We start from the raw sequence: 15,295 nt of genomic DNA on the forward strand, positions 1-15,295 counted from the left end.
TTTACACGATGCTCAGAACTGTTACTGCTGAATGGTTTATTTTCTATCATGATATTTTCTCTGTATGACTTAGGCTGATTAGACCACTTTTTTGTCAGGCCAGTTTCATGTACATTGTCTATATTCTGGAAAGTGGAATTAACCACCTGTTGGTTCCATTTCTGTTATTCTTACCCTTACAAAAGGATGTCCCTGCTTTAATAAACCATCATGTTCTTACATTCCTTCCATTATAACCTATTATTGGCTTAATTAAGCTATTGATCTGATAATTAATTAATTTCTACTTTTTACATGGCTGCAGAAATTCTTTGTTATTACCCTAATAATATGTTAGAAGTAGAGTGTTTCCCAAAACCGGTATAGATAGCATAACATAACAGGTATACATAGAGCCCTGTCCACTGGGGTGCAATAATATTACCAGAAACTCAAAGATTAAAAAAAAAATAAAGACAGAAGATTTTAAGAACAGCTTAGGACTATAGTAGAAAAAAATACAAGTACCATAATTATATTAGAATGATAAAACTTCGGTGCTAAAACAGGGACCTATGAGACTATCTAGTTGACTCCTAATTTTACACATGAAGAAACATGAGGCACAGAGAGGTAAGAAATCTGTCCCAAATCACATAACTGGATCAGTAGTAGAGGGGACTGAACCTGTCATTTGATTCAGTCAGAGAGCTTTTAATTTTACATACGGAATCTGGAATGCACCATTTCAAAACTCAGCTGTGAGGCAAACATAGTACATTTTAAATATTTTTTGAATTTTTAAATCTATGGGTAATGTGTTCTAAATATATAATTGTAGTACAAGATTAAAATAGTACTCAAAGATCTATTTATGTCGATTGCATAAATGATACAGTTTAAAAACATTTATGAATATGTATTACCATTATTAATGGTGTCTTAGATCTCTAATGAGTATTGTGTGTGTGTGTGCGTGTGTGTGTGTGTGTGTGTAAGTACACAAATTCCTTTGTGTGAAAGAGGTGCAAATGGATTCAGGTACAATCAGAATCTCACAAACTCTTTTGTCTATTTCTGGCATCTGCTTTGACCAGAATAGCTTTTTGAAGTTTAGAAGTGTTTGCTTTCTTTTTCTAGTTGGTTATTATATATTCAATGACAATTTAAAGTGAAGTAGGAATGTGGAACAGGTTAATTTATTTGTCCTATCATCTTTCCTCCTATAGATCTGGTTGGGTTTGAAAGAGCAATAAATTGCACGCTTTGCCCTCCCAGGTTCTGTACAAAATAAATAAAATAGAAGAACCAGACAGGAGAGAAAAAATGGCCAGGAGCATTACAGTTGGCAGAGCTTTATGCCCATGGAAGGAAACATAAAGCTCTTGGAAAAGCGTCCCCACTTCTCCACTTATTGACCTCTTACCATGGTCCAGGCATTATGCAAGGACTGAAAATACAACACTAAGTAAAACACAGTCCTTGCCCTTTGTGAGCTCCTAGACTAGTGGATGAATTGGATTTATAACAAAGATTTATGGTATAATATATTAACTGCTGTCATAGAAGTATGCCAGAAATCTAGGACCATAAAGTCTAGAATGTTGAACTATGCCTGGAAATGATACTGTGTATGCTGGGCAATAGGACATGTATTTTGAGATGTTCAGGTTTATGTTTATGTTTTGAAAATGCTAGAGATTTTCTGATGCTGGGAGGGTATTATTTATGCTTATTTCATTTTATAAATGTGAATCTTTTTGTTGTTGTTTGCAAATAGAAGGTGTGTAATACATATTAAATGACTAATAGTTTGAATTCAAATGAATTTCTCAGTAGCAACAGGGAAAGAATAGCCTCAGTTCAGTATTCTGAACAAAGACACCAATTAGTCTAACAATTGGTTCAGCCAATTCCTTTTAGATTTTCATTTGCTCATTGGAGTTGATGAAGCTAGACATTAATTTTGACACCCTTTAAACACACCCTGATTCTAAAATATTATGTACTATATTTTTAAACATTTTTTTGCTTTAAATTATAAATTGTTAGGTCTCAAAATTAATATTTTTAGTATTCTGTTCACAATGTGGTGCCTGGCATATTATATGTAACTAGTATATTTTGATAATAACACCAAGTTTAATAAACTAGAAAGAAACCCTTTGGAATCAGAAACCTTTACCATATTTGAAGTGAGAAGAAGGAGATTCCCTTGGGATCCTGGATTGAAATTTTGATACCAGCTGTCTTTTCCCAGGTTGTCCACTGTGTTGTGGCTTTGAGAATTAGAAAGGGGAAGATAGCCTATTTGATAGGTTGTTGGGCAGTTCTTCCTGAGGGTCCCGTGGTTTTGAGTTTGTGTTTGTGGTTGTGATTTTCCTAGATCTTGAGTGGTTGTCACAGCATCATTGACTGTTGCCAGTGTCCAAAGCACTGAGTTGGGGCTATGAAGAGACATTTGGCTAATATGTTATTCTCTAAAAGTTTATTTAACCTTCTGTGTAGTTAAAATACCACATATTTCCAACCAAATAGTTTTCTGGTGCTATAATCTTTGTAATAATTGTATTTTCAACTACATAAGTAAATAGGCTGCGACAGGCTAGCCTACGAACCTAACCACTGGTTATAGTATTGTTTCTATGGAAATACAGATTTTTGAGTTCCACATAATAGCTTAATAAATGAACTTTGAGAATACAACCTTTTCATAGGTTAAGGATTTCCTGTGTTTGCATTTTCATTATATCTTTTTACTTTCTTTCCTCTTATCTCTCTCCAGTGCTGAGGTCTAATGGTGATAGAGTGTGATTATAAACACACTACCTAGCTGCCCTTCTTTTAAGGTGACAGGTACTAAAATAGCATCATAGACTATACTAGGAAATAGAGATGATAATAGCTACACATTTCCTACTTTTCAGCAATGATAGAAAAATAATTGAGGCGATATTTGTGAATACTAAGAAGAAATGTGCTATATAGAAATCTGAATGTCATTATTCTCCCATATGCTGTATGAGGAAGAAACATGCAAACACCATTATTGCTCATCTTACTCCTTTTATGCCAGACTGAGTGACCTTTCAGAGTCCTTTATTATGAACAATCTAATGGACATTTCTCAAATACCTATGGGTGGTAGTTCCTATAATGCCACTGCTTTCGCTCATGAAATGTGTATGATATGACTAACCAAACCTCAGTATGATTTTTATTTGTACACTTAACAATATGAAAAAATCAGGCAAGCAAAATGCATTCCTGGACAAAGAGCTGGTGAAAGCAAAAAGTTCACCATCAGGATGGCTAGGTGGTGGGGAGGGGATGCACACAGAATGCTACAAGAGAACTTTCTCCATCAGTAAACTCCCAACACGCATACCTAGGGAATATTAACATGTGAGTTATTTAACATGTTCCATCTGCCTTGTTCTTCCTCTCCAACTAGACGCAGTAGCAAAGCTCTGGCAGAGGCTAGCAAGGAGAAAAATAAAAGCTGAAAGTTCTAATCAAAACTCTAATCAGAAAGATGACAACTGGTGAAGATTATTAAATTTTCTTCGCTCCCTTGATGAATTTAATAAAGAACTAATCAAAGATCATTAGAAGGCTTTTGTGCCTGGCTTGCATTGTAACTGGATTGCAATCTGAATTTGTGTTTTAGTGGGTTTCCAGGGTTGGATTGGACATGTAAATATATTTAAAACTATAGATGGTTAGATGTTTTTTAGTATTTTTAGTTAATGTACTAACCCATGAAAATGTATAAGCTATTTATTGTGCTCATCTACTCTGACAACTAAAAATATAGAGGATTTTGATTTTGATCTTTAGTAATTAGAATTTAAAAAAATTTGTATTAGAGTCTAGCTCAAAAATTTCTAATGATCTTTGATTAGTTCTTTTCTTAAATTAACAAGAAAATAAAAAATGGTATCATTTAATTTCCAGGCATAAAAATATGTAAATAACTCTGTAACTACCAGAGCCACTAGAAATTTATAGAAAATTATGGTAATATCTGAAGAGGTTTTTCACTCCCCCTGCCAATTCCGAACATTTGCTTAATGTTCCTTGTTTTCAAATGATCTCCCCATAGCCTTCCAACTACATTTTAAGCACTTACATTTTAAGTACTGCATTTATCATGTCTCATAAAGTATGTATTTATGACATCTGTATTCTTTATTTATGACATCTGTACTCCATTCATTTCTGGCGCTTGGTTTTTTATACCTCAGTATCTGATTGGTCTAATGCAGTCTCCTCCCCACCCCCAACACATTAACCCAATAACTTAGGATTCCAGACAATTCTTATGTTCTTCTATCCCAAAGAGCCTCCTCATTTTGTCTTAGTAGCAGAATACTTCTATGTTCATCATCAAATAATTGGTTCTCATTAATATAAAAAAATCTTGAGATTTGCTTTCAGTATGATTATATCCTTAATAAAGTAGTTCTTAGGATTCTACCTATCTTTTTGCCAGAATAGAAAAATTATTCTGGAGTTACCAGGATGAATACAGGAAACAAAAAAATAGTGGGTGCTTTAAAAAATGAAATAAAAGTATTAAACTCTTATAGCAGGCCCTTTTATTAGATTCTACAGGTAGACTGATACATGGTGTGCTTTCTATTTAAAGCAGAATTAGGTATTTATAAAAGATATAACTGTAAGTACACATTACCGGGATATCTGTTTCTGTACTAGCTAGTTCCTATGTTTCTTTTTATGTGAGTTAAAATAATTCTTGAGTATTTCAAGGTTACAGAAGAATTTTCAAAAATGTACTGAGAATAAAAGTATAAAACTCTATACACATTAGATGAGTCACTCTTTTACTAAGTGTTTATGGAAGCAATCAGTAATTTAACTCTGATTTATAGCTCTGTTCTATTGGCCAAAGGAAGTAGATGGATACTGTGAAACTGGAGTCTGAACTTTTTATATTCAATGTTAAGTTAAATTAAATAAAGTAGCAGTTTCCCAGACAAGACTAGAAAAGCAATACCTTAATTTTAAAAACTTTCCGGCTACCTTTCAGCCTCATTCTGATTATAAGGGCTAGATATTAAGGTGGTTTTTTCAATGGTTATTTTTGAGAGAGAGAGCAGGGGGAGGGGCAGAGAGAGAGGGAGAGAGATCCAAAGCAGACTCTGTGCTGACAACAGACAGCCTGAAGCAGGGCTTAAACTCACCAACTACAAGATCATGACCTGAGCTGAAGTCAGACACTTAACTGAATGAGCCACCCAGGTGCCCCAAGACAGTTAATTCTTAGGTAGAGGTAATTTGGAATTGAAAGTCTGCAGGCACTTCAGTTGCATCTTGAGCTCTATCTTTACCATGGTCTTGAGGAAATTTGTCCAATTCTTCATAGTTCAGCTCCCTATCTTATTTACTATTTCTGTTGTTCTTTCTCTTATAGATCCAAGTTTGTCCTTCAGGGAGTGCAGCTGGGCTGGAAACAAATCCTCTCAGCTTCCATTCTCTAGCAAATGTTTTTATTTAATTTTTGCTTGCAAAAGCTATTTTTGTTGGATATAAAATTCTGGGTTGATGGGGATTTTTTTCTTTCAGCACTTTAAAGAAGTCATTTCATTGTCTCTGGCCTCCATTGTCTGTGATGAGAAGTCAGTGATAATTCTTATTCTTGTTCTATAGAGAAAGTGCCTTTTTTTTTCTCTCTGGTTGCTTTTAAGACTCTGTCTTTATCTTTGGTTATCAGATGTTTGGCTATGAAGAGCCTTGGTCTGGTTTTCTTTATATCCTGTGTGGATTCACTGAATTCTTGTATCTATAATTCAGTATTTTTCTGACCCCTGGGAGTTTAGAGTCATTATTGCTTCAAATTATTTTTGTCCCTATATTATTCTCTTCTTTTGGCACTCAATTACTCTCTTGCTAGGCTGACTGATCCTGTCACAGGTCTCTGAGTTTTTTAGATTTATTTTTTAATCTTCATTTTTTTAATAGACTTTATTTTTTTTAGAGCAGTTTTAGGTTCATAGCAAAAACCAGAAGGTAAAGAGACTTCCCATATACTCTCTACTCTCACGTTGTCAACATTGCCCTTCAGAGTGGTACACTTGTTACAATTGATGAACCTATATTGATACATCATTATCACCCAAAGTCCAAAGTTTACATTATGATTCACTCTTGTGTTATTCCTTCTGTGGGTTTGGACAAATTTATAATAACACATATCCATGGTTATAGTATCATACGGAGTTGTTTCACTGCCTTCCAGATCCTCTGTGCTCTGTTTATTCATCCATCCTTCCATCCTAATCCCTGGTAGCCACTGATCTTTTTACTGTCTTTATAGTTCTGTTTTATCCAGAATGTCATATAGTTGGAATCATACAGTGTATGTAAGCTTTTCAGATTAGCTTTTTTCACTTAGTAATATGCATTTATGTTTCTTACCTCTGTGTCTTTTCAAGGCCTGATAGCTCATTTCTTTTTAGCGCTGGATGATATTTCATTGTCTGGATGCATCACAGTTTATTCATTCACCTACTGAAGGACATCTTGGTTCCTTCCAAGTTTTGGCAATTGTGAATAAAACTCATATAAAAACTCATATAAACAGCTATTTGTGTGTATGTAAGTTTTCAACTCCTTTGGATAAATACCAAGAAGCACAGTTTCTGGATCATGTGGTTAAGAATATGTTTCATTTTGTTAGAAATTGCCAAACTGTCTTCCAAAGTTACTGTACCATTTTGCATTCCTACCATCAGTGAATAAAAGTTCCTATTACTCCACATCCTTGTCAGCATTTGGTGTTGTCAATGTTCTGGATTTTGGCTATTCCAATAATAGGTGCATAGTGATACCTCATTATTGTCTAATGTTTGTTTTTCTTCAATCTTTTTCTTTCTATTCTTTGGGTTAATTTCTATTGGCTTGTGTCAGTTCACTCTTCACTCTGCTAACTCTGACCTGCTGTTAAGCCCATCAGTTTTTATTTCAGTTACTGTACTTTTTAGGTCTGGAATTTTTGTTTGATTAACTGTATTTATAGTCTTCATTTCCTGCTGAGATTTCCTGTTTGATCTCTCAAGATAGAATTTTTCTTTGAATCCTTTTAACATAATTTCCTTTAATTATTTGTATGCCTAGTGAATTTTTATTAAATATTAAACTTTGTGGATAACCGATTCTACAAATTCTAGAGTCTGTAATCTTCCTCTGAAGAAAGTTGATTCTTGTTTAAGAAGGCAGTACATTTACTGGCTGATCACTTTAACTTGTGTGATCTTGGTGTTTTGTATTGTTAGTGTATATCTGTGGAAAGCCTCAGGCACTTCCCAAACTTCTCTAACTTGGTAATACTCTTCAGAGTCTTCCCCACAAGTCTTTTTGAAGTTTTGTTTTAGACTTTATTAGGGTAGGTCTAGAGTAGGTCTCTCTCTGAGGCATGTCTCATTCCTAAATGTGGACTCTGTGGTATATTAACTGGATGTCGGCAGTTTTCAATAACCTTTTTACTCTGGCAGGGCCAGGACTCCGTCATCTCCTGCCACTGCTCTTCCCCAAGAATTGCTCAACTTCTAGTATCTTGGTTCTACTTTTGACTCCATAGCAGCTGATACTAAAGGCCCAGGTTGCCTTACTCTGCACATGTACAGTCCAGCTCTCAGCCATGGATTTCAGGAGAACCCTAATAGATTTCTGGGATCCCCTCTCTTCATTGCTCCCTCTTCCACAGGTTCTAACTATTTCAGCCACTGTGAACTCTGATATCTTCCTCCTCAGCTCAACAGGACCTGCTTGCTCTGCTTAGACTCCAGGTAATCTGTACCATGGGCAGGAAGTTGTCTCCAGGCAAAGAGCTGAGCCAATTGTGCAGCTCACCTCATGCATTTCCCCTCTCTCAAGAATCACAGTTTTACATTGCTTGTTAGACAATGCCCGAAATCAGCTGACTCACATATTTTGTCCAGTTTTGGAATTGTTTTGGCTTCATCCAGTATCAATCACCCCATCATGGTTGGCAGTAGAAGTTCAAGAATTATTTCTTGATTTCAGTCCTACCTGAAATCACATTCTGCATTGGGCAGAAACATAGGCACCATGGCATTTTCTATGCATTGTCATTAAATAATCCCCACCCCAGTTGTAAAAATTTAGGTAAAAGTTCCTGTTAAATTATTTCAAACTCAGAGTCACATAGGCCATGTCTGGCAGAGTGCCTGGCACAAACATGTTTTTATGAATTATTAAATTGTTTGCTAGATAGATTAGAAAGAAAGTGGAAAGAAGAACCCACTCCTTAGCATTATGACTTATCTGCCAACTTACTCTACAATCTTTGGCTTACAACTATATTTAACATGTCTTTGTTTGGAATCACTGGAGAAACCTCATTGAAAACTAAGGAAATCTAGTTCTAAATTTATATTTGTAACTTGCTTTGACTGTATGTTCTGAAAGATACTTTCTGCGATTAAGCATCATTGTTGTAGTTTTGTTACAAAATTAAATAGGTTTCCAGTTTGGCAACTGGGATGATAACTTTGGAGGGCTTTCCTAATTTCCAAAAGAGCTTTACTCCCATAATTATATTGAATTCATCCAGAAAGGAAAAAACCAATGACATGAGGAAAATCTGGGCAGCAAATAGCAGTTTGGTAGTATCAAAGAAGTAGAAGGAGTCTTTTCAATTAAGAAAATGATATAAATACACAATATATATATACACATAATGTCATGAGGGAATAGATTGTTGTTTTTCTAGAGAACAGTTTTAAGGTCTTAGTGGACCAAAATGGTATACTGATGCAATATAATTATACCTTTGAGTGATACATCAAAGATGCAATAACCATGAGCTAATGACCAGGAAGCTACAACACAAGCTGAAATGTCATTATCTAAAGAAAAACTAGCATATTAAAAAAATAGTGCTTATCCACATGATTGAGTATTCCTTCTCAGTGCAAAATCTTGGGTTTGACACTTATTCCATTCAGCCTTTGACCTGGTGCCTCTAAGTTGACTTTTCCAGAACAATCTTCTCTCACACACGAGGTAGAAGTAGGATAAAAAGAAATGCATTAGTCTCAGATCACTTTTTTCCTCTTCATTCCTCTTTCATCTATGAATCCTGTTTTTCTCTAGAGGAAAAAAAAATTCAGTCCTTGTGTTTTTTTCCTGGGCCATTACTAATTCACCCTGCCCCCCTCCCAGTATTTTGTATGTCACTCCTCAACAATTTAAGATGTCTTAGATACTGAGCTGCTTGAAGAGAGAGTTTGTATTAGCTCCCTGGCCTCTGATATTTCTGCTGGAAAAAACATTTCTTCATGTTTCAAGGTAAATGTACTTTATAGATTTTGCAGAGGAATTTCTGGAACTGAGCCTAGTAGTACTTGCAAGGTGGTTCTAGATTGATGCAGCAATAGAGTGTAGGGTAGCTATGCCTACAGATATCCTGCAAAGAAATGAAGGAACAAATGACAGCATTAAAGTGAACCATGAACTAATTCAGTAAAGTCTTTGGATATTACATAAGTTCTGAAAGCATGATTACTTTCTGTTGAGCTTTTTCTCATCATTATTACATGTGATTACATGTGAGGCTTCCTGCTTCACTGTTTTAGTTTAATGGGACAAACTGCAAGGACAGCGCCTTTCCTCACTTTCTGTGCTCATTACTCTGGTGTAGGTCACTGCCAGTAAATGTGCAAGCCTATTGTTTTTTAAGCAGTGAGAAAATATAATATTCCATATAAAGGTTATTCATATAATCCAAAGTCCTCAACTCTATCCTTCCAAGGTCATCTTTTGTTTAATAACCATACGATAGATTGTTGGAAGTCCAATGTGTTCTCCAAGTCCTCTGCTGATTCTGCAGTTGAGACTTAGTCTTCCCAATTTTTCTTGTTCCAACTCTTGCTTCTGACTATTCTTGATTTCTTCTCTTCATCTGTCCATGGCTCCTACAGGCTGCTCCAGGCGGTTCAAGTCTGCTTTGCTTCAAAATACAGACTCACTCTCACCTTCATGACAATGCTGTGGTGAGTAGCAGTGTTTTATTACATTTTTATTTTATATGCATAACACAGAGGAATTGTAGCATATTCCTCTGTGTATGTAATATAGCAGGGAACAACTTAAAACTGAGTATGGAGCAGCACTAAGGCTAAAGTTATCTAACATCTCTACCTCAAGGACTCCTTCTTGGCAGCCTTTTCATTATGCATTTCTGGGGCATGCTCTCTGCTCTCTAGACTCTAAGAAAGCTTTTTGTTTCCAATCCCTCTTTCATGGTCTGATCCTCCTCAGCCCTGCAATGGTGGGAGGAACCCACTCCAAAATTCCTGTAACTTTATGATGCAGAGAAATTTGGCTCTCCCTTAGGCTCACCCTCTCCTATCCAGACTCTCCTGGGGTCTAGCCTCATTCAGTTAAAAAAAGCCCATTGGATGCCTCCCAAACAAAATAGCAGTTTTCTCTTCAGGAAGAATTCTACTGTTCTGCCAGAACAACCAACAAAAATGGCTGTCAGCTTAAAAAACAAAACAAAAACAACCTTTTTTTTTTTTAGTTATAGCCATCATTTCTCTAAAAATAAGTTTATATAATATTTTGAATAGAGTCATTTGACAGAAGAATTAATAAAGTGATAAATAAAGATAGGGGGCCCAGTTGTCAAGAAAGGTGGTTCTGGCTGCAGCAGGAAAAGTCATATGTAGAAGAAGAGAAGGAGTTGTGATTATTCTGTCTGCCTCCCAGTGACCTCTTCCATGTGTGGAAGAGGATAGGTTAGGCAGCGACAGGTATCTAAACTGTGTGAGGGTTCTCACAGCCTGAAAAACAAAGCAATCTAAAGTTAAGTCACTGTGGAACCAGTGTCCACAAAGAGATGAAAGTTCAGTTGAGGCTAGGGAGTGTGAGAAAGAATTCCTGGTGATTTCTCATATTCCATGAAAGCAGTTGAGGCCTAGGGAGCTGAAAGGCTGCTCTCAGAGGTGGTCTCACTCCCTGTGTCACCTTAGGACTCCACTCAGAACAATGATGGTTTTAGAGGTACAGGGGAGTGGGTTTTGTGGACTGAGATTTGCCTGCATACTGTCTACATCCTCATTGTTATTGTATCAGATGCTAAAATTTCTTTATTACTTCAGTTAAAATACTTTGTCAAGGGATTTCTTGGAATATTGGGAAAGGGAAATTTATCCTATGGCAATATTCCATTAAATAAATTGCCTGAGAAATTTATAAAAATTTGCAAGGATGCTTACACAAGGCAAATATATAAAGAATGTATGACCATAATGTCATATGTTAATTATACTTCAATGAAAAAAAAAAGAATATATGACTACTTTTAGGTGTAATCTCCCCACACGTTCCAACGTTGTCTTAGTAACTGTGTATTTTGCATTGATTGCCTCGTTTAAAAATAGTTATGAAAGGGTACCTAACAAAAGGTTTGTAAAGAGTTTTGGAATCAGAATAGGAAGATTTTTTTCCCTAGTGAGGATAGCTACTCAAAAACAGTAAAGTCAGATGCATGGTTCGTGTTTTGAATTTACTTTCTCTCACTTTTGACATCACTGACAACAAACCTTTCTTTTTATCACTTCACTTTCATACACATTGTCAGCTGAATTATTTTTCTGTATATTTCTTCAATGTAATAAACATTTTTTTGGTTTTATAAAAGCCAATCAAAACTCTGAAAATATTTTAAAGGTCCATTTATAGCATACACGTAGCTAGTTGCCTTAATACTTTTCTGGAACAAATCACAATGTAAAATGGTATATAGATATTGCCTTTTCAGCTAGGTGGTCTTACATCAATGTAAAACCAGGCAAAGAGAAATACCCCAAACGTTTATAGTGGTAATCTTTAGGTGGTGGATTGGCAGTGATTTTTCTTTTTTCTATTGTCCTTAACTTGTTTTCCAAGTTTATTACATTGGTTCAAGTATGGAAAATGAAGCCATAATGGCACTATAAGAAAACAGTAGTGAGAATTTTTATAATTTGTTGTTTGGTAAAGTCTTTTTTTTAATATTTATTTGTTTTTGGGAGAGTGCAAGTGGGGGCGGGTAAGGGGAGAGGCAGAGGACCCAAAGTGGGCTCTGCGCTGACAGGCTAACAGCAGCGAGCCGATGTGGGGCTTGAACTCATGAACTGTGAGATCATGACCTGAGTTGAAGTCTGACACTCAACCGACTGAGCCACCCAGGTGCCTCTGGGAGGATCTTTCTAAGTATAATGCTAAAGTTGGAAACCATAAATGGAAAAACATATTAGAAATATCTACACTATTAAAATTCAGTATGATAAATGATCTTACAAAGTTAACATAAAATAATAACTGCTGTGGAAATATTTGCAAAATATATGACAGAAGTTAATGCAATTCATGGATATCTACTATAAATCAACAAGATGGACAACCCCAAAAGGACAGGAACAGGCTCACATAAATGACTAAAATGTATGAAAAGATATGCACCCTCACTTATACATAAATAAGTGCAAAATGAAACTCTCAAGATAGTACTTTTTATCTTTCAAATTGAGAAATACTTAAAATAATGAAAAATGTGTTGACAAAATATGGGGTAAGAGACACTCAACACATTATTGGCAGAATATAAATTGGTTCAGTTTTCATGGAGCATAGTTTGACATTATCAAAACTAAAGTATTCATAATTGACTCAGCAATCCCATGTTTATGAATGTGTCCTGTAGGGAAAGTTTAGTAAACTATCATAAGAACTGTTAGTGTTGTTCAGTATCTGAGCTCTTTTCTTTCTAGCATGAATCTGAATTTCCATAAAGATAGAGACATGTGGCTACCTATTCCAGTGGAATATGAGTGGAACTGATGTAGGTCACCTTTAGGCTGAGGTGATTGTGAGTGGAGCACATTCTCTATTCTTGCTTGATTTCCTCAGCCATGGGCAGAATGCAGAGGAGGGAAGGACCAAAAGAAGAGTGGAGTTGTGAGATGAAGGAGCCTGAGTTCCTGAATGACTGTGTGGAGCAGAGCCCATCACCACTATTGCTCATCAATCTATATTAGGCTGTGGTTTACACAAACAAAAAGTTATTTTGTCTTAAGAAGCTGAGATGTTGAGTTGATTATTACAGCATAAAACCCTACTCAGACTGATATGTGCAATTTAATTCTGTTGAAAGATCACCATCGCAGCATTATATGCAATAGCCAGGAATTGAAAATAATCTAAATATCCACTAATAAGTTATAGAATGATATATAGAGCATAATCTCATTTTTTATAAAAATTATACATGTATAGTTTCACCAGCAGAGATAGTTGAAAAGATTTGTCAATCTGCTAATGATATCGCTATAGAGTATGGGGTAGTGGGAGATATACTCTTCTTGCTAAGTATATTTTTCAATAATTTCAATGTTTTTCAGAATTTCTTATTTTTATAATAAATAAAAAATAATACTCAATTTAAAAATCATGCACATAGTTTGGTGACTTTGGTTGTCTTGAATACTTCCTGGAATAGGAAATAATAAAAACAAATAGTTAATAATTCTTATGTGTATAAGTCAGTAATTACTGGAGAACAGCAATTGACACAAAACAAACAAAACATGATATATATCAAAAGGACAGTAGTACTAATCTTAAGTGGTGAAATGATAGATAAATTTTGTTATTTTTGCTTTATTCTTTTCTGTGTTTTCCAAATATTCTGTGTTGAGAATATAATAAATTTGTAATTAAGTAGAAAGCTAAAGTATAGATGTTGCAAATGCAATTAAAAAATGAGAAAGCTTTCAAATAATACTACTCTTCTCTCTTCAAATCTCTCTTAAACCAGGAATGCGTCCTCCAAAGATATAAAAGCATTAGCTTGACCTTCAGCAGTTCTTGTTGTACAGTTATAATTTTCTGGCTCCCACACACTAAAATGATCTTTTAGCCCACAATGATAGATCAGAACCTGAAATAAACAAGACCTAGCTGGGTCTTGATTCAGGAAGAAATCATTTGAATTCAGGAACCCTCTTTGCTTAATGAATCACCATAGTGTGGCTACTACAGAGTGAGCAGGTAGCAGACTAATAATTGCCACTACTTTGCTGGCCATTGTGAGCTAATTAGGCCTGATCTGAAAGAGAGAAACCAGGTAAGACAAATTACAAATATAACTTAAAAAGCAAACTCTCATCTTCTCTGTTCATCAGAGTGTGGCCAGTACAAAGGATTATTCACTGAAGCTATTTATCCCTTGAGTGATTATCTGAGAGAGCGATGGAGCTACCTCCAAGACTCTGATGCTACTTGAGAACCCAGAGCTAAGAGCCATGGGAGCCAAAAGCTACACTGTGAGCTATTTGCTCTCTCTCTTGAAGCAAGCACCATTCATGTGTGTTAAGCGCAAGTTGGTCACCATGCTAAAGGTGAAGGTTCAAGTGTTTGAAGAACAACTTTCTGTGTCATGACTTAGACAAGTTAAAAAAAAGAGTTCCTCAGCAGAAAACAAAAGCAAGTGCAGAAAATTCGAGTTTATAAGGAAAAAAAAGAATCAAAGTGAGTGTTTAGAAGGGAGTGAAGGAAGGACTGTGACAAGAAGGACAGGTTCTTCCCAGAGGGTGAGTCTGTGCTTCCCAGGTGCTGAAGGAAGAGGTGCCTAAAGATGGAAGTAGAAGCCTCTTTAAAATTGGTGTCCTCAGTCAGAAAACTGTGGTTCCTCTGGGTCAGTGATTTTTTTCTCCAGTAGTTAATTTGAAAAATTTCAAACAGAAGGTAAAAGGATTTTATAGTAAACACTCATATTTCCATCATCTAGGCCCTACCATTAACATTTTACAATGTTTGTTTTATTGTGTGTGTGTGTGTGTGTGTGTGTGTACCCACCTTATATTCATTAAATTTTTTTGATGAATTTCAAAGTAAGATGCAGACATCAGTATACTTCTCTTTAAATACTTCAGCGTATATCTCATAAACTAGAATTGAATATTGGTTTACAGTTTTTCTTTCGAGGTAATGTTTACAAAGAATGAAATGTACAATTCTTAGGTGTGCTATTCAGGTAATTTTGACAACTGTGTACATTATTTTAACTCGAATGCTTAGCAAGACACAGAACATTACCATCACTCCAGAAAGTTATCTTGTACCCCTTTCTAGTTAACCCTTACCTCTTCTCCATCAGAAGAAACCACCTTTTAAATTTATTTCCACCATAGAACAGGTCTCCTTGTTCTAGAACTTCAAATAAATGAAATCTTACAGTATCTACTATTGTATAAAGTTTCTTTCTCTTAGCATGTTTTTGAGA

General features: G+C 35.5%; 1 long non-coding RNA gene across 1 annotated transcript in view; it reads left to right on the forward strand.

The window, feature by feature from the left end:
- Positions 1-10,020, forward strand: part of LOC125167784 (uncharacterized) — a 46,607-nt gene extending 36,587 nt beyond the window's left edge. The window contains exon 4 of the long non-coding RNA XR_007152946.1: positions 9,948-10,020. This is a non-coding gene — a long non-coding RNA (uncharacterized LOC125167784). The remainder of the gene's footprint in view (positions 1-9,947) is intronic.
- Positions 10,021-15,295: the final 5,275 nt, after the last annotated feature.

Source organism: Prionailurus viverrinus, chromosome B3, assembly GCF_022837055.1.
Source record: "Prionailurus viverrinus isolate Anna chromosome B3, UM_Priviv_1.0, whole genome shotgun sequence".
NCBI classification, from domain to species: Eukaryota; Metazoa; Chordata; class Mammalia; order Carnivora; family Felidae; genus Prionailurus; species Prionailurus viverrinus.